Here is a 24415-nt window from a genome sequence, read left to right on the forward strand (position 1 = left end):
GTATTTCTAAGGAATGCTGCCTGCTTGCTTTAGTTGACATTGCAGTCAATTACTGTGTTTTCAATTATATATAAAAGGCAATGATGGCATTTTTGCAGCTTTTATAGTGCCACAAATCATGGAGTCCTTCACTGTGCAAGCAGCATCACAGCTACAGTGTATCATGGCAGCTCACAACTCTCAAATGCAAGCCAGCAGAATAACCAGTGCCTTCGGGGGCCCGCAAGGCTCCTGCTGTGGCCTGCAAGAGGAGCACCATATGGCAGGCCATCCCTCCCACACAGCTGGTCCCTTCAGCCACCAGACCTTGTCCAACAAGAAGGACGGGCAGCAGAGTTACTGGACTATGCTGTGGAAGGGCACATGTTAACAGCACATTTTTGACGATTCTAGGCAGCTTGGATGAATGGTGAAGGGTGACTGAGGCCAGGTGAGGAGGGTCATTCATGGGGAGGATGATGATGATATAGAGAATTACACTGAATACTGCTACTACACTGCTAATCATGAACACTTAGCCACACAATGTTTCTCTTGCCTGCCCACAATAACTTTTTGATCTAATACAAGTAGGTTGCAGAACCATTGCAAACTGAAGGCCATCTCCCAGAATGCTCTTTCAGTTGTACATGATACAGTCACCTACCCACTGCTATATCTGGAAGGCTATCTCTAGAAAAAAAGTGGTTTGGACTAGCAGATTAGGAGCTTTTTTGCCTGGAAACTAGATTATGTAAAGAATATCATGAAGATGTAATAGTATGTGGGCACCATAATCCCCATCAGCAGCCAGAAGATGCCACCTGCCATCCAGGCATCTGAACAAGGACTGATCACAAGGTTTTGACGTACAGCATGTTAATGGGCATGTAAGTGACCAACAATTGTCTAATACAAGGGAAGTGGTAGAGCTGTCAAGTTTTTCCAATTGTGTTTAGTGAAAGAAACACTAGCCAAGTCGTGTTTATTCTGCTGTGCTCTGGGACGGGTCTACATGCATAATCAGCCTGCATTTTACTCGTAACAGGTAACACAGCAATGAAGTTTATGAGAGTGAGGCCGTGAGAATTTGAGTGGAGCAGGAAAGAAATCAGATCATTGCCACACAGGGTGAAGAGGAACGCTTGAATTCTGGGACTCCAGTAAGTGGGTGAGTGAGAAACATAAACGGAAGTTCTCAGCTAAAATGAATATATTGACTGCAGTACAAACTGGAGAAGAACTAGTGACCCTGATGACTGGGACAGATACAGCTGGGATGATCTCAGTCCACCTAGGCCATACTCTGGAGAAATATGCTCCAGAGCTACAAGCATACAGGCAAGGTGAAACCCATAGTAGTAAAGAATACTGTTAAAACAGGGAGACAAGGACCAACTTGACAGAGAGAGATCACTGAAGGTGACTATTGAAATGGAGTTGGATACCACTCAAAGCTGAGCTTTAGCTAAGGAATAGGGACCTTTAATAAGGATCTTTGTGTGGAACAGCTTCTGACTTTCAAAGTAGAGCCTAGTTAAATCAGTACTATTAAAATCCTATGGCTGAGGCAGCCTGTGTGCCACTGACTGGGCTGTGCTTAACACTGAGCTCCAAGAACCCCCAGTGGTCAGAGACAGCAGACTATGCTGGTTATGCTGAGTACTGAGATCATACAAAAAAACTAGATTGGTGTCTAAGCTGCTCTATTTGGAAAGCAAAACAAAAGATGAGGAACTGGAGTCATGTAGTGCTAGAAAACAGCTATTGGGAATAACTGCTGAATTGTTGTTGGAGGGGACTGAGGTCCTCTTTGTAATGAGCTGGGATTCAGAATTGCAGGACTGGAGGTTCTGCATGATTGTGGGACCTATAAACTCTCCTGAAAAACTGGGTGGGTTTGCAAGGAGATGTTGGAAGGGCCAGAAGGAGTCTCTAGAAAGAAAAGAAACTAGAAATAAACCCAGTTAGTCAAAAAGGCAAAGTAATCAGTGCAAATAATAATCACTTTCACTAACTGAGGTCCTTAGGGCAGACAAACCCAAAGCTCTGGAGGATGAAAGAGACCCCTGTAGACCTGCAGTATGGGGGGATCTGCCTTTGGGAAAAGAAAGGGGGTTGTGGCTGGACGGACACTTGGAAATGGCATTTGAAGCAGAAGTCAAAAAGAGTTTGGAAGGAACTGGAGAGCCTGGGAGAAGATATGATTAGGTACAACATAAAATCCACTAGTGTCTCAATACATACACACACTAGAGGTTATTAGAAGGTTAATCAATGGGGAAGACCAACAGTGCAAATTTTACTGCAGGAGATGCAAATGAATATGGAAGGCCCAAAATGTTCCTAGATTCTGGTACCTCAATTACTACTTACATTTCTATTTTGTGAGAGTGTGGGTACCCGTGAGGCACACTGTACAGGCAAAGGTATACGGCAGGCTCCTATTCTGGAAGGAGTATATCAGCTCTGCTCCTACACCCACTCCCAGTGCAAATTGCTCACTGGAGTGGGTTCAGGTTTTCTTGTATTCAGCATCATAAGCAGGGAGAAAAATGGGCTTTGCAGCAGCCCAATTCCTTAAGCAAAACAAGTTTTCTTTAGATCTGACTAATTGTGGAGAAGCAGTACAGAAATCAAAGGACTTATCTTACCTGCACAGTGGCATACGTCCATGAGGGATCCTGAAATAGTCGGAATAACTCAGGATGATGGTGAGTTACCTTTCTGCAAGTATAAGCTTGAGATAAGTTAGCATATGGAAAGATTAATGTCTTTGCTTTAATAACAGGTCTTGATCCAAGACCGCAGAAACAATGTAAGTACTGAAGCAAAGCTCAGAAAGGATTGTTGTCCACTATTAATAGCCTGGTTGATCAAGGAGTGCCAGTGCAATGACCCAGTGTGTGTAATTCCCCTGTGTGGCTGGTATTAAAGACAGATAGAAATATGCATCTGACTGGATTTCAAAGCATTAAATGCTGTAACTCCATAAACATCACCTCTTCTTGCTAAAATGCCAGAATTTATGGCTGCACTAGTAAAATAATCTAAGTGGTTTTCAGTAATAGATCTAGCAAATGTATTTTTCTATAGCCTTCTAGCAGAGAAATGCTAGTAAAAGTTTGTTTTTACATTTTCTGAGAAATAATATAATTTCATATGAGTTTCTCATGTGTTTCATAAGTTCTTGTGGTCTGCCACATGCACATCACCTGAATGTGGGGAAACATGTAATATCATTATGTGTATCATACCCAAATTTGGGGAATTCTGAAAAACAAATGTGTCAGCAGACAAGAAGTTTTGGCTGCAATACAAGAGGAGGGATTGAAAGTCAGCAGACAAAAGGTTCAATTAGTACAACAAGAGGTAAAATGTTTAGGAGTAATACTAGGTATTGAAGGCCAGACTTCTGATAAACAGTATGTGGAATTAATTCAAAAGCTACTCAACCCCACTGCTCTGTCTAGCTAAGAGCACTGTGAGGCACATTTAATTGTATGCAGGATTTTATTCTGATGTTCACTGAAGTGAGTCATCCTCCAGCTAAGCTTTTAGAGAAAACTAGACAGTGGGAGCAGGGCACAGAAGCCCAAGAAGCTTGGTCCAGCTGAAGCAGGCTTTAACTCAAGCTCCTGAGGTGAAATACTTGGCCCCAATAAACCTCTTTGTGTGCAGTTTGCCTCTGTTAACCAGGAGGTAGGTGCAGTTTTGGGCCAAAAGAAACCACGTTACAGGCTATTGTCTGTGCGCTACAGATCTTGTTAATACTACAACAGGTATTTACCCGTGGAAAAGAAAATGGAATGTGTACTTTTAATCTGTTAATCAGAAAAACTGGATTATATCATTGGAGCAAGGCCAAAGGTACTACACACACCAGTCATGCTTCCTTTAAGTATGTTGTGTCTGATATAGCTCAAGACAGGCATGTATCTAGACCTGGACTGGCTGAGTGGACCCTAGCATTAGTGGCAAGGGAAATTATAACTGGGAAAGCAGCTCCTTCAGCCTAATGGTGGAGGTTGCTAGCTGTTGCAACCTCATGATGAGCAGTGGCTCCTGCAGGTTTAACTGCCTCAGTCAAACAATGCCACATAAAGCAGGTGGATTACACAAGATTTACTACCGTCCATGCAAGCAAGGGCAGGAGGTAGTGGGACGGATCGACAGATCTCACCTTACTCAGTACAAGTGGCAAAAATCCCAGCAGTAAGGAAGTTAGCGCAGGTGAATAGCAAAAACTGGGATGTGGTGTTCCCATCGTAATGGCTGTACAAGGGACAGACAGCTGTGGTTCTATTCCCTTTAAGACCATGACAGGAAGGGAGGCGCAACTCCCACAGCATCACTGGTTAAATACCTCCACATCATATGAGTGGGAATTGAAAGGCCTTCACAGATTAATGGATAAAAGAATTAGACAAACAACTACAGCAGGTTAATTGAAAAGTAGCTGAGCAATTAGGACAAAATGCTTGCAGAATGGATAAAAGATAGAAAATGGTAAATAACCAACATAAAGAATGGCAAGTAGAGGATCAATGTATCATGAATTTCCTCGAAAGAGCAGGGGCTGTAAGTGGGATGGATCCAGCACTATGATAGATAAAGTCATTCCCACTGTTTGGGGCTAAGTTATGAGACTATGAGGGGGTTTCATCAATCCTGGCCAGAATTTTGGAGAGGAGAAAAAAAAGCTAATCCTTATGAAAAGTGGTATTTATTTTCCAGAATCAAGTAAAGGAATTGAGTGTAACCAGTCACCAGAACTGGATCAGCACAGAAATATGAATTTACTGTGGTGTATAAGAATAGCTCTTCCAACAACTCTTGTTTTAGGCATAGATATAACCAAGATTGGGAACACAGCTGGGCAGTGTTGAGAGCCGCTGGGAAGCTCTCAGCTTGTTGGGCTCTCTCTTTTCCGCCTACCCCACAATAGCAGGGTCTGCATGCAGCATAATGTTGTCTGTGTTTTGTAGCAGTGGGAACAGGATCGCTGGAGTAAGTCTATCACGGAGACTGCCTGGGATATGCGCATCTGCCTGCTTGCTGGTTTACGCTCTCTCTGTCTAAGCAAAGCATTTCCTGCAGTCAGTATGGGTGGTCAGTATGGTAAAACCTCAGTATTCCAGATGCTGAATAACGGCATGGCCCATAGACTCTGCTGTCTGGCCTGTTGTGGCTTAAATCCCCGACATGTCAAAGTTCCTATCCAGAATTTCAGGAGTGCAGAGACTTAAAGCTGCATTAGCCCTACTCTCCTAAGCACACTATTCCTTGCTGTGGCTGTTACAGAACAGGGTCTCACCCGACAGTTCAAAGGTCCCCACATTTGGTTTCCTCTGCTCTTCCCTCCATTTTGCAGAGTCTCAACCACTTTATTTTGAAAGGACCTTACTTAATAAGAGACTGTCCTCTTTCCTGAGAGGCCAGCGTGCAGCTAATGAGTGGTGTAGACTTACCCACGCTCTGTTGTTCTTGACACATTTAATCATGCTGTGATTACCATTACACAAATCCCTTCCTCCCATCTACTGTTCTCTGAATTACATCCAATATACCCTCATCTGTCAGCGCAGCTTGAGATTCTCTTTGCTTTCTCCCTCTTTGACCCTCTCCCCTTTGCCTTCTACCCTTTTGCCCAGGCAAGCGATCCAGTGGCTCCAAACACAGAAACTGTCTCATTATGGTGGAGGGTATCTAACTCATTAATTTTTTCCTATCTGAGAGACTAGTTTCTCCTCCCGTGAACTAGAATCCCCTGAGTAAAAGCAAGCTAAAAAAGTCTGTCAGCAGCCTTTTCTGTTCTGCCCTCCTGGTGCAGGTTGAAAGTGAGAAGAAAAGGGGGAAAGATTAAAAAAAAAAAAAAAAAAGGCAGAAATCTTCAAAAAAGAAGACTGTTCCAGTGCCCAAACAATCAATCTGACAATAGAAGATAATGATTCCACCTCTGCTCCCTCCTCCTGCAGGATGGGAATGTTTAAAACCAGCATCTGCTAGAGGTGGTAAAAGACCCAAGTGATCCGTCTCAGCTCTGAACATGGAGCCTTGGTGATGAGCTGAATAGCTTGTTGCTCACGTTGCAAACAAAGACTTAGCAGAGGGCAAAGGTAAAGCCAACTGGGACCTTCTTCTAATCAAGCACATGCTGTGAGCTCATGGTATTAATCCAGCAGTCAGTGACATCAAGGCAGGAGGCCTGCGTGACCCTGAGCCTGTCCGACAGTGGCTTGCACTACCTAGTAGCACACATTCCATTTAATAAACTCCGTTGATATATTTAATAAGAACACCACACACTTCCACAGTTTCATGTGTGACCTCTCTGTGGTTGCTACCAAAAACACAAAGCAGGAGAGTCAAGGATCATTAGCTGACGAGACAAAACTGCCCCTTCCCTTGCTCTTCTTTTTGCCCTGTGAATATCAGCGGCTTGGGAGGTAGTGATTGCTTGTAATTCTTCCTGTGTCCATTATTGAAGATACAGGTTTGTATGAGAGCTCAGGAAGAAATTAAATGCAAGTCCCTGAAGTCTGGCCGACATGCAGTGCCCACTGCTGCCTTCAGACTCATCATACCAATGCTCATCTTCTGCACAGAGGCTGTGCTGATGGGCTCCTGGGAACCTACAGGGGCTCGGTCATGGTATCATCAGGTCCCATTCTTCTCTGTGGAGAGAAATGAATACTTTCAGGCACCAGTGCCCAGAGGAAGTCTGTCAGCACCCTCCAAGCCTCCCTTTGAGGCCCCCAGCCATGCTGCAAACCAGGAGAGGTTCGACCCTGTTAAAGGTCATCTGCTCATGTGCTTCATCGGGGGGAAAAAAGGATGGATTTGGACCTCTGTAAGTCTTTCCTAGGCAAGCTAATGAAAAGCTTGTAGGAAAAACATCTGTTTTAAAACCTGAAGATAAAAAAGTCTATTTGGTGAATTTTTTGTTGGGTTTAGTTTTTTTTCCCCCCTTTGGTTTGGGGGGAGGGGAGGCTTGGCTGTAGAAACAGTGTCAGTTGTCAGACAAGACTCCTAGTTGGTTTGTTTGCTTATTTCTAGCTTTCAACATCCTCAGAGGCATCTAATGGTTCAGAACGTACTGAATATCTGCACTTCCAGAAATCAAGCCTTGAGTAGAACTCCCCTGAAAGCAGGACACCGGGAAGCTGAGATGAGTTTTAGAGGGTAAGTAGTTGTCGTTTTTCACTTCTCGAGGATTCTTTAGAGGGCCAAGCAGATGGCTGGAAGACTAAGAGAAAGGAAACCTGAAGTTCGAATGGAAGCAGAGAGGGATTTTCTGTTTGGGTGGAGGGGGGTTAGTTAAATTGTCTTTTTGTTTGACAGCTTTTTCATGCCAGTGCATTTTTTATGTGAATAAAATGACTCTTCTCAACAAAGGACTGAGGAAATTGCCACACTAATTCTCTGAGCTGCCTAGCAGCTCGCAAGCATAACCAGAAGAGCAATTTGTAATGTAAAAATACAAAGATAGAACAAAAGAATAAAAGAATACACCAATCATTTCAGCGCAGAAAGCGCCTTGAAAACTTTAGGTACCTATGACTGTCTTCCTGTTGCATTTTGAGTGGAGTCCGGGGCTGCGCTGAAGCCCAAGCCAGCCCTAGCGGCCCCGCAGGCCTTTTGCAAAGGCTCGGCACTGGGTTACCTTTTAGCGCAGCCTTACACGCTGCGGCATGCTGCTGGAGAGGCCCTAAATGCTCACCGCTGGAAGGTGTGTTAGCTGTAGGCCAGCTGAGCGGGGCTCCTACAGCCCGGGACTTGGAGGCACCTAGCCTCCAAGCCTGGCCAGCTGAGATATGGCAAAGGTCCCTTCATAACCACGTATCTGTACTCTGTGAAGCGGAAACAAAGCTGAAAGTCTGCGTATCTAGTGCACACCATCTGGGCCTGCCAAAATGCTTCGTTACATTAGAAAAATGTTACTAGTCTTCTATCTGGAAGTGGGGGAACTGAGTCTTACCACAGGGCTATTCCCTTTCCTTGAGCAGACCCATACATTCAAGGAAATCCTGAGCCTACTTGAGCATGGGCTTGTCTGGAAAAGCACGCCTACACGCACACACATACCCCCTCTCTGTGTGCATGTGTGCATATATTTGCCGCATAGCTGTCCCACACAATTTCCTTGCTAGCTTGTCATAATCATTACTAAAATATGCTTATCTCATATATGCAAATAGTAGGATATTTATAAAGTTCTTTGAAATCTCCATAATTGTGCTGTAAAAAAAAATCTCTTTGCTTATCTCACAAAGTGTAGTAACCACAATGTTACTTTTATTGAAATCCAAAAATCACTCAGCAAAATAAGGATAGTTAAAAAACTGACAGTTTTTCATATTTTTGAAATAGAAGGGAAAGAAAAAGAGCAAACCAGGCTTTATTATTTTAAATTAGAAAGTTTAATGCTCACCAGAAAGGATATAAACTGTAAATGTATTTTAGCAGTTCCTAGAGAAAAAGTGAGAGGTTTTAATAATAATACTTTGCGCTCCTATATCATTTTCATTAGAAAAATTTCAAAGCACTTTCTACTTATTAAAGAATGGAGTGCCTGTGAACACTCTTGGGATATACTGTAGAAAAGTAAAGTAACAAATATAAATCCACATTATGCACCATGCAGTGATTACTTGGAACTTCCCAGCTATTTTGGGGATACAGCTCCCCTGCTGCATTTGAGGACTACAAGTCTCCACCTGCTCAGCACAGCCAAGCGCAGTTACGATTCAGGGAGTGCAACGTGAGGGGCTTCACTACGTATTTCTGGGTGATGGAAGCAATGCCTGGAAGGTGTTTCCCAAACTCCAAGGTGAGGAACAGAAATGAGCCACACAGGTAGGCGAGAAACGTAGCTGTGCTTGCATGGGCTCCTGCCACCTCACATTCTGCCCTTGTAGGGGCGTGTGAGGGTCTCAGTTGGTGGCAATTCCTCTGCCTGCATTGGGGAATCCTGGTTGCTCTTTGGCTTCCCGTTAATAGATTATGTATCAGGTGGGGGAACTTTCCCTGGAATACTCCTACCACTCATCTTGGGAAAGATCTGGAGAGGCCAGAAAAGATATCCTATATTTAGTAAGAATCATAAAACGTGTGCTAGAACAACAAAAGGAGGAAGAGAAGCTGTAAAGGTAGAGGATATTCCCTGGGCTGATGAAAAAAATAATATTAAAAAATCCCTGGTGTTTAATTTCAGAAAATACAATAGGCTGACTGAGTGCCCAGAAGAGGAGCAGAATGTTAATATCTCTTAGATAAACAGGAGCCAAACTGTCAGACGGACAGAAAAATGAGAAAGCCCATCAATACAATGGGGGAAAATAATAAATTAAAAAACAGATGGTTCAAAGATGTGATTGCATCTTCAGCTTCCGTGAGAGGAAAGAAGAGGAGTACATATGTATTACGGGCAGGCTGGGAACACAAATGCTGGAAAAATGTACGTGAACAGAAGAGGCAGACTCATCATAATGAAGTTAATTAAAATAGCAGGACCTCAAGTTATTTTAGATCTCATTGGTCAAAACATCAGAATTCCAGGCCACATTCTTTGTTAATACAGAAAGTTTCCTATTCCATCCTTGCTCAGAAAAGGGGCTTCTTTCTTTATGTGTTTGATGGTGAGTCAAGGCAGATGGGAATTATTCTGAACTTGGAGAAAACAAAGAAGCTCAAATTAATGGGTTACAGGCAGATAGGCAACTTAAAGCACTTTGCTAAGATACATTTTAGTCCTATGCTTATTCTACATATATATTTTTTCTTTAGTTCCGTTTAGATCAAAAGTACGCGTTCAAGCGGAGATACATATCTGTGTTTTGTACAGGTTGGAGTAGGCATTAAAAAAAAAGCAACAGGCAAAAGAAAGACAAAACCAATGTAGAATGACTGATACAGTGATTTGCTTCATCTTACTCAGCACAAAATAAGTAGAACAATTCCAGCTTGCCAGCTTGCAGTGATTCCACAAGTTTGATGTCGATATATATGTATTTGTACCTCTGCCACACACACACACACACACACACACACATATACACACACAAGTGTGTGCGCACACCCCCACACATTACAGTTTCATACAAAGGAACACCAACGAGGGGGAGTCCTCATGGCTGTAGGAAACGTAGCCAAAATCATTGTTCTGTCAAAATCAGTAGAAATTTTGCCTTTGGCTTCAGAAGTAGCAGAGTTTCACTCACACACAGATCACACAGAATGGTTGAGGTTGGAAGGGTCTCCAGAGCCCACTGCAATGTTAAAGCTTTAAACCTGTAACTGGACTTTTTCCCCCCAAGACTAGACTTCTTCAACCACTTCTGAGAGAAATCTGGAAACAGTTTTACTGTGCAAAGTAATCGTGCATAAACAATTTAAGATATGATACAAATAACATATCAGCTGGAATTTGGCAGATTGATGGAGGCAGCATCCCAAAATGTACTTGTGTTTGAATACTGCTGATGCTTTCATAACTATCAACTCTCAAGACCTCCATTTTATATCCCTTGGGAATAGAATACTTCCTGTGCTTAGAGGTTTAGAAACAGGAGATCAGGAGATGTAGGTTCAGTTCTTGCTGTATGACTTTCAGCTGCTTTCTTAACTTCCTGCCACCTTTTTTTCCCTTGTGTATAATTAGGATAATGACACTTCTTCATATGTCAGCAGCCTAATGCATTTATGTCTAAAATACTCAGGCAAAAGGTGCTATAGATTTCAGAGATTATTGTTTATTATCACAACAGTTATTACTGCCATTTCTGAGAGTTTCACTCTCACACATATAATAAGGCTAAATATTATGAGCTCTTTGCCTTATTTTGAACTTAACACCAATTTTATTCTGAATTAATTCATTTGAATAGAATTATTCTTGAACTACCTCATCCAGGGACTAGCTGCTGACCCCATATGTTTAAGAACTACAGATAATCATGGATGAAAAGAGACAAAAATACATTTTATCTAAGAAATATCTACTGTTGTGATAGAGTCTGAAATTAAAGTATAATCCAGAGAGAGAGAGGGAGATAGAGTATTCTTTAATTAAAATCAGCTACCTCAAAAGATGGGTATTCTCAGGAGTGAAATTTGCACTGTGCTGAAGGCTTTCCACTTAAACCCTTGATGATGCAAGGCAAAAGAATTCTCAAGGAGAAATATTGGCATTAACTGATAGCCACTTGCCATTGCATGATAAGGCAAAGTTTCCAGAGAAAAAATGTACGGACAAGGGAATGGAAAGGTGGACAAAATAGGAAGCTATCTGAAACACCAAACTATGATTATCCAGCAGCAAATGAATGATTTGGCAAAGAAAGAAACGTAAGAAAGAGCCTTTCAGATAAAGAAAGAAAAATTAAACCAGAAGCAGCGGAGATCAATGAAAACAATCAGCACTTTCTGCCAAGAGATGTGTTAAAAAGACAGAACCCGGGTCTGTTGATAACACATTCAAAGTGCTCCATCGCCCCACTGACCATCCCCATAGCAATCAGTGGTCACAGCCAAGGACAAATTATGGTCAAAGGAAGGGAACAACTGTAAGCCTCCTGTGAAAAGCACCGGGTGAAAGATGCAGCATCCATTTAGGGTAGCTGTGGGCCTTGTGGCTGTAATGTCTTCCTCACCTTCAGATTAGAGACTGCTTCTGGCAGTGTGAGCATGCACTCGGAAATACTTCTGATGAATGTTTCATAGTGAATCCTATTCTGTTCTTATTTTAGTTACCATACACAGATGGCTTCCTGCAATACAGAGAAGGTTCCTGGCAAGACAGTTTTCTGGATAACGTTTGAATCGGATGTGATGGAGGTACTACCTCACAGAAGAACTGTTTGCCAGCATTTATTTCACTGTCTCCAGCACAGTAGATATGAGCAGCTACTTTGCACTGGTTCTTATGCTGCTTTTACGTGCTAATCCCTCTTGCATGAATCTTGCCTAACAGTTGTCTGCAACCAGGTGGTTTTTTCCTTTTTTCCCTTTCTTTCTTTCTGTTTTTTTTTTTTTTTTAAGCTATGACTGTGGTAATATAAGTGGAGGAGCTGCTATGGTGGGATCAGAGACTCTCTGGCTATGTCTCTGAGTAGCATGGGCCGATGGTGAGCATCAGCAGAGTACAATCTGTGTAGACACTTTATTGCTAGGGAAAGGATGCACATAGTTTCATTGTCTATAAATCCTTTACAGCTTTCATGTGTGTGATGCAAATGTCTTTCTAGACAGACCCTAGAACCACATCATTTGCATAGTATTGGACACATGATATTGCAGCACGGCAAGATGGGAAGTGTAGCAGGAGACTTGTTTATGCACTAGACCCAGGAACTTTCACAAATCTTGCCTGAGTCCAGATTCACAGACAGTCACTCTGAATTCAGGACATGTTTCAGCTCAAGCAGAGTAGTTGGCTAATCATTAATATATAACACACAGGTACTCCGGCTCTTACCCCCCAACTGTTGAAGATACTTTAGCATCTATGTACTTTAAATGCTAAAATAGCTTGACCAAGCTTGGTATTAGTTACTGGCATCTCTTGGAAGGAAAAAAAGAAGTCATGGTTGTAAAAGAGTTAGGCCTTCTTGGTGGTGTTACTTACATAAGAATTTGATGGATTGTACTGAGCTGGGTTACAACTAACTTCCCAAAGTTGCTGTTTCTCATGGAAGCTCTCATCACCCCTTGCTTGACCAGTGCTAGCAGTCTGGCTTACATAGACACCATGGTTCTGCAGATCACCCCTGAGCACTCAGGAGGCTATTTCATGGGAGAAGATAAGGAGCAAAGGTCCAGTGATGGTGGTACGTATTTATGAGCTGTATTCATGTATTAGCAACTTTCCACTCAAACTGGCAAATAAGAATGTATATGTTAGAAATGCTGTGTGAAAGCCAAGGCACAAAAGTCAAAATGTGCATATGAGAATATGTAGTACACACAGTATATGTCACAATGTTTACCATCACTTCAAAACATGCACCCGCCCACAGTTCTTCACAAGCAGCATCCTGGAACTTCTCCAATTGAGATTCGCTATATGCAGCAAAAGTCAATTAAAATCAGCCATCATTGTACAGATCATGAGATCCATAGTACAAGATACCATACTTGTCCCAGATGCTCATAAATAACAATGTGTTGCAACTCCGTCTAAGACAATTGCATGGCCTTTGTATACCAGGTTTTTCAAATTGGGTTAAAATTTGTAGCAAATAGCAAATTCCCCAGAAACACAATTCTGTTGCATTCTGGAACTACTGTAAATGTAGGTCAGAGTTGCTAGGTAGGTTCAGCTGATGAAAACGGGAAAAAAAGGGGGGTTTCAGGAAAGGGGAATTATCTGCTAGAAGACACCCTATTCATACCAGCTAACCCACCTTGTTCTGCCAAAGACCCTGCTGCTGTACAGGATATGGTGACTCATCTCCACATCATGCTAGTCCTCCATTTTTAGCTTATAAACTAACCACCTGCTAAAAGCATGATGTGTTTGGTTGGGTTCCCTCAGTCTCTTGTGCAGCTCTCACATGTGGTTAAAAAAAATAATTATTCATGGAGTTAAACAGTGTAGTCTCATGTTCAGGAGCTCAAATCAGTTACATAAACCTAAAGACTGGTCCCTGCCATACTTTTATTTGTAAGAAAATTATATTTATTGGACAGATTCAGAGAAATCTATGTAAGGATGCCCTGGAGCCTAGGTCAATCTCCTGGGTAAATAGAGGCTGGGAATCCTTCAGAGAGGGCAGAGCACTAACATGTATCTCACAGCTCCTGAGTAATGCCTAACCAGAATTAAAAACTAGCAGTGAAGCTAACCTTTCATTTCCTGCTTGAAAGTAAAACACATAGTGTTTTGGGGTAGTTTTTTTTTTTTTTTTTTTTNAAAAAAAAACCCACATTAATTGCACATCAAAAAAACATCTTTTTTTTGAGGGGGGGAGAAAATACACAATAGTGACGAAGATCAGTCTATCCCCTTACCCGTACTTGCACAAACTTATTTTTAGGGTGGATTTTAAAAACAAGAAATTTGTAATTGGCACAGTTTTATTTGTATTTAGTGTGAGTAAGTTGTTTGCTTTAGTGCCAGTATTAGCAGCAGTGGAAGTGTACTCACTCACTCTTTTTTCTTCTTATACTTCTTCTTTATATTTTGTTTCAAGGTGAGACCAGTATCTGGAAACATGATGCAATTTATGCTGTTATTATTTCATGAACTTCAGCAAATCTCTCCTGATAATAGATGATAATTATAGTGATGATCAGAACTGGACTTGAAATGAAAATGCATACAGACTGGCATCAACTGCCATTATGTATGTGACCTGATCAGAATACGGAAAGAAGGTACCAGCATCTTTTGTCAGAAGAGCTCCCATTCAGTTTTGTGGACAGATATAGACTGTAGACATGAATGACTACTCATTTTATTTATACTTAATTTTTGCAGATTTTGAGACTCGCCTCCTGCTCTCTGTTATGCTTGTTCCCGTCTACTTATTCCAACGGTATCCCTTTAAGAGAAGCTCCCCTATGCTGAAGTCAAATGCAGTATTCCCTGCTGTGATGGATTCCTTCTTTTTCCTTCCTAATTGGAGCCATTTCATCAGATCGAATTTTGACAAAGATAGTAATTGTCATCCAATTTTAAGGCAATGACAAGATCAATATGAATTCCCAGATGACAAGTATTATTACTGGGCGAGCACAAAGAAACAAAGAAAATGAAAAATCCATGTTCCAGGGATCAAAACAGTTTGAGGCACATGCTTCCCTTGGTGCACGTGTGTGCGAGTCCTGCTGACAACGATAGGCACCGCGCATGTGGATGGATGGGGKGGAACAGATGGCCCTCGCCAGTCAGACAGCAAGCTGAAACGAGCACCCAGTGCTTTAGTACGTTGCAGTTTTGGTAATGTGGGAGTCAATTAACTTACCACCAAACAGGCTTGCGGGGAAAATTACCCAGAGTCCCATCTCAGAGAATTCCACTTCTTCTTAACATCTTGGTGTTCCTTCTGTTTCTCGATGCCAGGATTAAATACCCATGAAATCCTCGTTCTTCAAAGTAAATATTTTTGACATAYTTAGGTAGGCAGAAGTACTTGATTTTTTTTTTTTTAGGACGTTGTTTGAATGAGATTTTCTGATTAGGTAATGACCCAAAGAGTTCAGATGGGGTTTAAATGAGGATCTAAAATGTGCTCCAGCACCTTTAGAGGTTGTCCCCTCAATAGTGGTTTTGGGAAGGATTTTGCCATCTATGTGCAACTGTTGCCAGATTCTGTCATTTTATTCCAGTAGGTTTATTCTGGAACAAGACAYTTCTCAGAGGGATTTTACCCTCAAAGCTCAGCTCTTGTTCCACATTTTCTACTCAGTGTATGGTAAGGTTATCTTTATAAGCTGCTATACGTACATACGTTCATTTTGCTGTTAAACCAGATTTCCTGCTTTCCCACTGCTAAAATGTATGAACCAAAGGGAACACACTCTTTTCTTTTCTTTTGARGTATTTATATTCAAAATACAGTTTAACCAAAGAAGAGGATTTTGGCAAAATAATACATGGTTGTCGTACTAATTGGCAGCTGCACTGATAACAACTGTGGCAAGTTTTAGCTCTGTCCACTTCAAAGCAGCCAAGTCATTAAAGGTTTCCAAGCAGAGAATTGTGTTATGAAGCCCAATAGACAATGTTAGCTACATTCGTATTCCTGCATTGCTAAATACAGTTTTAACCACCCAAATGCAAGTTCAGTAGGGTTTTGATCCATTGAAAGGGCCTCAGCCAAGCGTTGAAAAGACATTCATTAGCCTCCAAAATATAAATAAAATATTTACAAAGAGAATAATTGACTTCTGATGTTTACTTCAGGCTATGGTTAAGCAGGCAGTGTCTGTACTAAGCAATGCAGTGACCACCTGCCACAAATGCTGTGATATTTGACAGATCCTTTTCTGCCAAGAACTATAATTCCTATTTAAATCTAAATAGGAGAGCCATGAATGCAGTTTTCTCATCACAAAGACGCTGATGTTAATCCCCAGTACAGAAAAATAAGAAAAGCCAGAACGTTTTATTGGATTTTATATGGAAGATAATTAAACAGTATTTCTTCTTTACTTGTTATACAGCATCCCATCAACATTTGTGCTCAAATTTGTTTGTAAAGAAAGCCAGAAAGTTTATTACATTTTTATGTAAAAGAAAATTAGCATTTTGTATATTGATATTTCAATAGAATAACAAAAAGCAGGTAAACAAAAATGACCAAAGGCTGATGCAACTAAAGGAAAAAAATGTAAAGAAGCACAGTGTTCTCRTGCATTTAATTTTGTATTCTAAGCATGCAATCAAGATAAATGTATATGTGCATATGTATGTATCATATATATTGAAGTACCAAACAGATCTGAAAAGCTGAGTTCCCAAAAGTTAGAAAATTAGCGAGTTAAATGTGCTTGCACAGCCTTAATTTGGCCGTTTTGATTGTATAAACTGTGTTGCAGTCTTTAATGACATGAATGTGTGCTTCCCCCCCCCACATGCACACCATACAAAATGGTGCAGTGTAGGCAGCAAATTGGCCGGGAGTATGATGTAATCTCTGAGAACGAGCTTTGCAGAAGCCTGTTTCTTTCCTGCCCACAACCCAGTTTGGTATTTTGGATGTACCCAAGGAAGTTATGTTAGCATGTTTCCCAGCAGGTGGGTGCTGCCAATCTGAGGGTGTACGAGAATGTGTCTAAGCGTGCTTATTAATAGAGGAGAGGCGGGGGGCGGGGGGAGCTGTATCCAAGGTTGCATCCTCGGTATTTAAAAATGTTTCAGTTCAGCCTGAGCTGCCATTTACTGCATTATGTGATGCATGTGGATTTTCCAAACAAAAAGATGTTTATGAGGAGAGTATATTTTAAGATTTCTTTTCATGACTGTACCGACCCCTCTCAAAGCAGGGCCTTGGCCTGACAGTTGCAAGAAAACTATTCATAAGCCAAAAGTAGCATTTAAAATTCCTTTTACAAGACAGTTTGTTCTGTCTATACACATATATTTTAAGCAGGTACTAATTCTGTTAGCAGCAGCACCTTCCTTTCCAGTGTATTCCAGATCTGACAGTACAAACTGAAAATTCCCAGGCTGGGTGGAGTGAAGCCTTTAGCTTTAGCAGCAGTACAACACAGGGCTGCCGTGTCACATCAGCACGCTGGGCTGCTCTCTCTGCCAGGCTTCTATCAGCACGGGTTGATACAGAGGGGACCATCAAAATTCAGCCTCCACTCACTGCTACCTTGGAGTAATATTAGAAATACAACAGTTTCTCTTTTATACTCAAAATAGGTTATATCCACAGTGAAAATGTTTACTTAGCATTTACAAGTACATAGAAACAAGTAGGATTAGCAAAGAACTTTGCAAGGACACGAATACATTTAATTCCGTTTTTATTCACAGCCTTGACTGTAGTTGAAGTTCCTTGGGGAAAATAACCAGCTGAGAACAAAATAACTAAATCTGAGCCACTTGACCATTACTAAGTTTATGTATTCTGGAAGAAATCTATTGGCAATGACCTCATACATCTTCATTTACCATCCTTTTTAATTGCCTTCTACTGTACCTCCTGCTTGAAGGAGGAGAGCACTCCCCAATCAAACACTTGATAAATAAGTAATGCTGTCCCTCTGGGGGAAAAAAAAATCCATCTCTAACCAATCTAAGCACAAGCACAGGGACTAACTCTCCTTATGGTTTGGGAGATTTTTTTTCCCCTCTTATCCTAGGTAACCGAGGCTGAATATTCATAGTCTTAATATATTTAGAAATATTTCTGATAAATTTGCCTAATATCCCACAGCAATGAGTTACATGGCTGGTTATACACTTCACAAATGTTTTCAGAATTTTGTCGTCACCTTTCCATGGGTATTTGTTCTTGAGAGAAGACGGAATAAATAGCCCCTTCTCTTTACTTCTGTTATATCACCTTTTACTCTTGTGTTCTGCAGACTAACCAATGCTGGTATTTTTAATCACCTTTTAGATGGAAGCCTTTTTCCTCATGTGTTTAATCATTTTTGCTGCACTTTTTAATGCAGAAGTACATACATATGAGCATATACACCCTGGAGCAATCAATAAGTCTACTAAAATCAGGTTTTAAAGCTTAGCAGAGGTTTGCTCTTTGCTCCCAAAACAATCCTTGTTCATCTTATTCTAAATTTGCTTTAAAAACAGGGTCTCAAGGCACAGGTGCTGAGATGTGTGTGTAGACATGCAAGTTAAATACTAAAGAACAGGACAGAGAGGGCAGGAGGACTTCATCTTGCATTCATCAGTGTGGTTGCCGAGCTACTCCTCGCTAGCTGCAGAAGTGAAGCCAGAGACGGGTGCTGGGTAAGAAATTATTTCTTYTGTATGAGGATGAGCTTTCTTAAGCCTATACTTTCTCAGACATGGCGATTTATAGATGATGCTCTGTTTCATCTTCCTGGGGCTCACCTTTACTCCTGTCTGCCTTTGTCCTTCACTCGCACTTTGCAGCCCTGAAATCTGTCTTTGAACAGTGATAGCAGTTTCAGATCTGGCACTACAGCTCAGCTCAGGCCAAACGTGAACATAAGGAAGACGTGTGAAGCTGGTGAAAAGCCTGCAGGGAACAATATGCTGTCAAGGTGGGACCAGCTTATTTATGGATTAATGGTGAAGGAATTTGTTTGCTAGTTCTGTTTTGACTGCCTTTTGTTTTCTATCTTACAGAAGATTTTCTCTCATTGCTCTCTGGATCCAGAATGCAGTCTTTATATTAAAAAGGCCAATTTTTCTTCCTGGGGGAAGTGAGCATGCACTCCACCACAGGGAGTGATCTAGGTGCACGTAGATTAGCTGAGGATCAGCCTGGACATGCCTTGGGTAGGGTTCCCCTTATCTAAATTTAGCCTTCTGAAACTTAGTCATCTACTCCAAGCATGTTGCTGAGTCTTCTCCTGCATTCAATAGAGAAGTCAGTTCATTCCTTCATAAAATATGGCTCCCAGATAGGTGGGATGGTTTCTGTCCCTGAATGTACTTCTCTTTCCATTGGCACAAAATTAATTTAGATGATGAGCTAGGAGCTTGCCTTCGTAGGCTCTAGGTCTGTATAACTAAAAAAATCCAAAAGTGCTTGCTCACAGATCCTACTCCTTGTGCCGATTAAATCACTTTTACTGGTCTTGATGTGAGCAAGACCATATATAAACAGTGCAGGAGAGCTCTGGGATGCAAGTGACATCATGGAGGCCCCATCAGCGCTCCWGCTTCCTTACAACAGTGTCTGTAAAGAGCAATTATGGGTAATTCCATTACAGACCTATTGTAAACCACACTACATTTCAGAAATCTTATCCAAGTCCTCTGGACAATAAGCTCTGCAGAGCTGTTTTTAAGCAGGTCACCCCCAGGTTGTACTGGTGCGAGGGGTTATTCCTCCTCAGGTGCAGGACTCTGCACTTCCCTTTAGTGAACTCGTGAGGTTCCCCTCTGCCCATATCTCCAGTCTGCTGAGGTCTCCCTGACTGGCAGCACAATCCTCTGGTGTATCAGCCACTCCTCCCAGTTTTGTATCATCAGCAGACTTGCTGAGGGTGCATTCTGCCACTTCATCCAGGTCCTGAGGAATAAGATGAACAAGACTGGACCCAGGACTGACCCCCGGACACCAGTTTCTACAGGCCTCCAAGTAGACTTTGCACCACTGATCACAACCCTTTGAGTTCTGCCATACAGACAGTTTTCAGTCCACCTCACTGTCCACTCAACTAGCCCGTGCTTTATGAGCTTGCCTAAGAGGATGTCATGGGAGACAGCATCGAAAGCCTTRMTGAAGTCAAGGTAGACAGCATCCACAGCTCTCCCCTCGTCTACCCAGCCAGTCATTCCATCATAGAAGCCTATCAGGTCGGTTAGGTGTGATTTTCTCTTTGTGAACTCATGCTAACTACTCCTGATATTCCTTGGAAATGGTGGCCAGGATGGCTCCATCACCCGTCCAGGTGAGGCAGACTGGCCTGTAGTTCCCAAGGAACCTTCTTACCAAAATGGCTGCTGGCAGCAGTGGGATTCGAACCCACGCCCCCAAAGAGACTGGAGCCTTAATCCAGCGCCTTAGACCGCTCGGCCATGCTACCACTGCTCTACAAATGCATGCACAGGGTTATGTCCGTATGTAAGTGTGTCACACACTTACAAAAGCAGAGGAAGATTGTATTCATCTAACTTCACTGATAGAGGGAATGGAGACATTAACCCACCCTATCTTGGAAACTCCTAATGACTCATTAGAGATCTGTAATCACAATTGTCCTCCTCTTGGTGAGGCTAACTGAGCATGTGGGACTCAGATGTTAGGGAGAAGACTCAACAGATATAAAGAGGCAATGGATATCGACTCTAGCGCTTGACAAGTAGAGTCAGCCATTCTTAGTGAAGCTGAGCAGTGCTTTACTGAAGCTGGTAGGATCACTCCCAGAAAAAGGCCAAACTGGCATAGTTAAGGCAACCAAAAAAGGCTGCAGTTGGTCACCCACTTCCCACCTGTACGGATTGTTGCAGCAATTGCAGTAGAAATTAGAATGGAAACCTTTTCTCAGGTGTTCTCCTGCACTCCTCAATCAGCATGTTTAGGTTTACATTGCAGTGGTGATATTTGCTTATTGCATAAAGCTTTGTAATATTCAATATGGGGTTTGGGAGAGAAGATTTCTTTTTTTTTTCCCCTCGGCTGGTTGTAGTCTATCTCCCTAACCCTCTTTTTTAAAACAAGTTAAGCCACTGAACTTTCCTTCTGGTCTTAAAATTGAATCAAATATATCTTGTCCTTGGAAAGGTCTTTGTTAATCTTGTTTGTATTTTTAAATGCTATGCAAACATTTTCATTGTGGATTAATGTGCTGTTTCAAAGCAATAGCAATTGAGATTTTAAGATTGTCRTTAATTCAGAGAAAGAGACTTCTGCTACTATTCCATTTCTTTTAGAAACTGATTTCATTCAGTGCCCTTTTTGAGGCTTTGCACTGGAGTTCTAAATGAATACAATCAAAGGCCATATTAAAGAGGATTTTATATAGTTGACCAAGGTTCATACCAGGGACTAGTTTTAGATAGTGTCTTACATTGAAAATATGATTCCTCAATTATACCTTCTATAGCAAAAATGAAATTACCTTGAATGCTTGGTCTAGTAGGCTTATTTCTCAGAATACAATAGTAAATGGTCAAATTCCTCCACACAGTAAAACATATCTGATTTTAAGAAAAATGAAAGAGAGATACAGCTGTGAAAAGCAAAGTTAGTCATAAGAGCCTTGAGTCTCAGTAGAAGGACAGCTCACACAAAGACTCTCCATTTAAGTAGGCCTAGTAATTCCAGGACCATCTGAACGCTTCAGGCAGGAATGTCTAAACTTCCTAATGTTCTGCCAAGTGTTTCTCATTCAGGACACAGCAAAGAAGGGTCCGAGGGCCATGATGAATATGCAGAAGCACTTAAACACATTTGTACTGTTCACAATTAGTAATAAAAGTGATCTGCAAACACATCTTAGCAAAACTTAACATCTTCATGATCATGATCACAAAAAATTATTGATACAATTGGGAGACTGGTGCTATGTTTGGTGTCACTGCAGCAATTCATTTTTATTATATTTTTAAGTGTCTTCTTRTCTGCTTTCCCAAGTTATAATGCCCATCTGATTTATCTGGAGAATAATAGTGATTTGCAGTCACAGTGCTTCCCTGTTCTTTCTTTATTTTATGATCAGTGAACAAGTTTTACATGTGACTTCACTGTGCATAGGATCTGACCCTGTGACTTCTCTGAGAACACACCAGCCCTTGGCAAGACAGCGCTGCCTGGTAATGTTGGCAGCTTGGTCTTAGCATTTATTGGAATTGAGTGCTGCCTGCTGCAGAACATGCAGACAACTTCAAGGCTACCTACTGTGGTGATCTAAACAGTCTGTTCTTCTAATTCCAGGATTACAACGCTTAAAGAAACATAAGGCTGATGAACATGTGCAAAGGATCTTATGTCCTTACATCCACAGGGAGTTTTGTGCCTCTGTCCTGTTAGCATTAGTCATGTAAACCTCTCATTCATCTACCTTGTGAAGACTGATTTCCTTAGTGTTTCCTTAGGTGTTTTCAGCTGTTTTTCATTTGCCAGCTGAACTAACTCAGTGACTGCTTATGTGCATGGGAATTTATTATAAATTTTGATTATATAAAGCCATCTTGTGGACTCATACTTCATTAGTAGTCTGACCAGTTACCCACTACAATGCTAACGCACATAATTTGCACTGCAGATACTATAGCTAACAGGCAGTGGACATTTATGTGRAACACAAGATGCAGTGTTTCACCAACTCTTTGCATTAAATTCATAACATCTGAGTTACTTTTCTCTTACCAAGAGAGCATATGATGAGAGAGCAGAGCACAAAATTAAGCATTGTATAACCCGCTGAAAATTTGACTTACATCAAAGGATCTGTCAGTGTATTCTGCTGGAGAAAGCAAACTGCTTGGACTGCAGCTGTCTAGCCTGCTGGACATGGACTTGCACCTTGAGACTCTTGGGTCCTTACTTTCTTCATAGCCATAGCAAAATGGTCCAAGAGCTACTGCTCAAAAGGATAACATAAGAACAAAGTGTTGGCATTATTTTCTTCTTTTAGCCACCCTCTTCCTTTTCTTGTTTGAATAATTAAAATAATTCTTAGGAATGCACAACACATTTTGAAACCTTGACTCAAGCACCTGTTGAAATTTTATTGTTTGCCAGAAACAAATCATTTTCATTTTTCAAAAAAGCCCTGAAGTGGACAAAAAAAGAAGCATTTCTGTGTGGTATATCTTGGTAAGAAGGATTTAACAGTCTGTAATCTTGGTCAGTCTGATTTCTACAATTACGGAAAATTATGAAGATTGATGTTAGTTGCAATATATCTTATTACACAAACTAGTACAAGATAAGTCTTCTCTTTGAAATACATATTTCACTAAAACTAGCATATATAATATAGTGATTTTCTTTCTTTCTTTTCCATGTCAGATTGATAATAGACTGTGTAGGAATGTGCTGAAAAACACAAAAAGAAAAAGTTGCAGCAATTCAAATTGTCATGGCAATATCCAAATTTTTCAAAAAGTTCGGTTCTGTTTAGCTAGTCACTTTAATTTTCCTTCTCTAACTTGTCTCCATTCTCTACCATAATGATAATTCTTTATATGACTGTCAGCCCTTTGCATTGTGACAGCTTAAATTAATGTTTTGATATTTCTCTCTTTGTAAGAATACAACAAAGAAGACAACTGCCAAGGATAGGACAGAAACTGTATGAATGTAAAACAGACATTGTGCACCAATAAAGCCAGAAGGAATAATTTTCATTTTATTGSCTTGTTAATAAGGTTTTGCAACAACTAATCCTGACGGCTTTGGGTTCTGYAGGCCTGTGTAGCCTTCTGCTTCATCTGGATCACAGTAAACTTCTTACTGAGGATCTTAGATGCTTCAGGGAATAGTTAGTCCATATGGGTCAGGGCAGTTTAATACMTAAAGCAAGCTGATGCAACCTCTAGTATTGTATTAGCTGTACATGTAAGCTTTGGTGGATTAACTTGTTTTACAATTGTAATCATAATAACTCTTGTTCACAGCTGAAACTCTTTTATAAACTGATATCATCTTATTTTTACAGACTAACTCTCCAAAAGTTAAGAGGATCACTCGCCAGAATTCCAAGGAACGTGCAGAGAGAGCTGGAGTGATTTGGGTTAGCAGGTATGAAGGATACGGTGGACAGGAATTGCCCCAAGATTTTATGAAGTTTTACACCAATCCTTTCAACAGTTCCCAGCAGCTCTCTTGATTTTATGGCCATGCTATCGCAGCAGTGAAGTAATATAAGGAATGTAAGCCTCTTCAGCTTGCAACTTGAAGAAATACTGCCATGTTATATATATATACACAAATCCTGCAGTCAGAGACAAGAGAACAGATATATGTATGTCCTTGTTTTTGTCCACTAAAATTCTACTTATCTAAGGTTAAAGGCCTTTAGCAGCCTTGTTCCTGCTCTTAATATATAATTTGAAAATCCCAACTATAACCAACATTGCCTTAAATGAAGCTTGACTTCAGTGAAGGCAGAGTTTTTAAATGTTCTTTAAAAAATCCTTTAAAAAAGATTTGAGATATTGAAATGAAGTTTAATGTTTCAGCTTAGCTGAGGTTTTCATTACTACCTTCTTTCATTTTTATCATTTTCTGTCTTATTTTTCCTCTCACACATTCCTTCAGGACTTGGCCTCACCTGAGAGAACAGGAATTTAACTGAAAGTAGAACAAAA

At 41.0% G+C, this 24415-nt stretch overlaps 2 long non-coding RNA genes and 1 other non-coding gene across 4 annotated transcripts; 2 read left to right on the forward strand and 1 right to left on the reverse strand.

Moving 5' to 3' along the window:
- Nucleotides 1-1032: 1032 nt before the first annotated feature.
- On the forward strand, nucleotides 1033-18400 carry LOC146587431 (uncharacterized). 2 transcript variants are annotated; one of them, XR_014897650.1, is made up of 5 exons: nucleotides 1033-1150; nucleotides 7039-7164; nucleotides 11730-11817; nucleotides 14462-14907; nucleotides 18254-18400. It is a non-coding gene; the product is annotated as an uncharacterized LOC146587431 (long non-coding RNA). The 2 variants fall into 2 exon arrangements; XR_014897651.1 differs by lacking the exon at nucleotides 14462-14907.
- Nucleotides 18401-18510: 110 nt separating this feature from the next.
- Nucleotides 18511-23452, forward strand: LOC146587432 (uncharacterized). Its single transcript, XR_014897652.1, has 2 exons — nucleotides 18511-18690; nucleotides 22035-23452. It is a non-coding gene; the product is annotated as an uncharacterized LOC146587432 (long non-coding RNA).
- TRNAL-AAG (transfer RNA leucine (anticodon AAG)) lies at nucleotides 20103-20184 on the reverse strand. Its single transcript has one exon. It is a non-coding gene; the product is annotated as a tRNA-Leu (tRNA).
- Nucleotides 23453-24415: the final 963 nt, after the last annotated feature.

Source organism: Rhea americana, unplaced genomic scaffold (assembly GCF_003343005.1).
Source record: "Rhea americana isolate MKP2758 unplaced genomic scaffold, rheAme1 scaffold_6, whole genome shotgun sequence".
NCBI lineage: Eukaryota > Metazoa > Chordata > Aves > Rheiformes > Rheidae > Rhea > Rhea americana.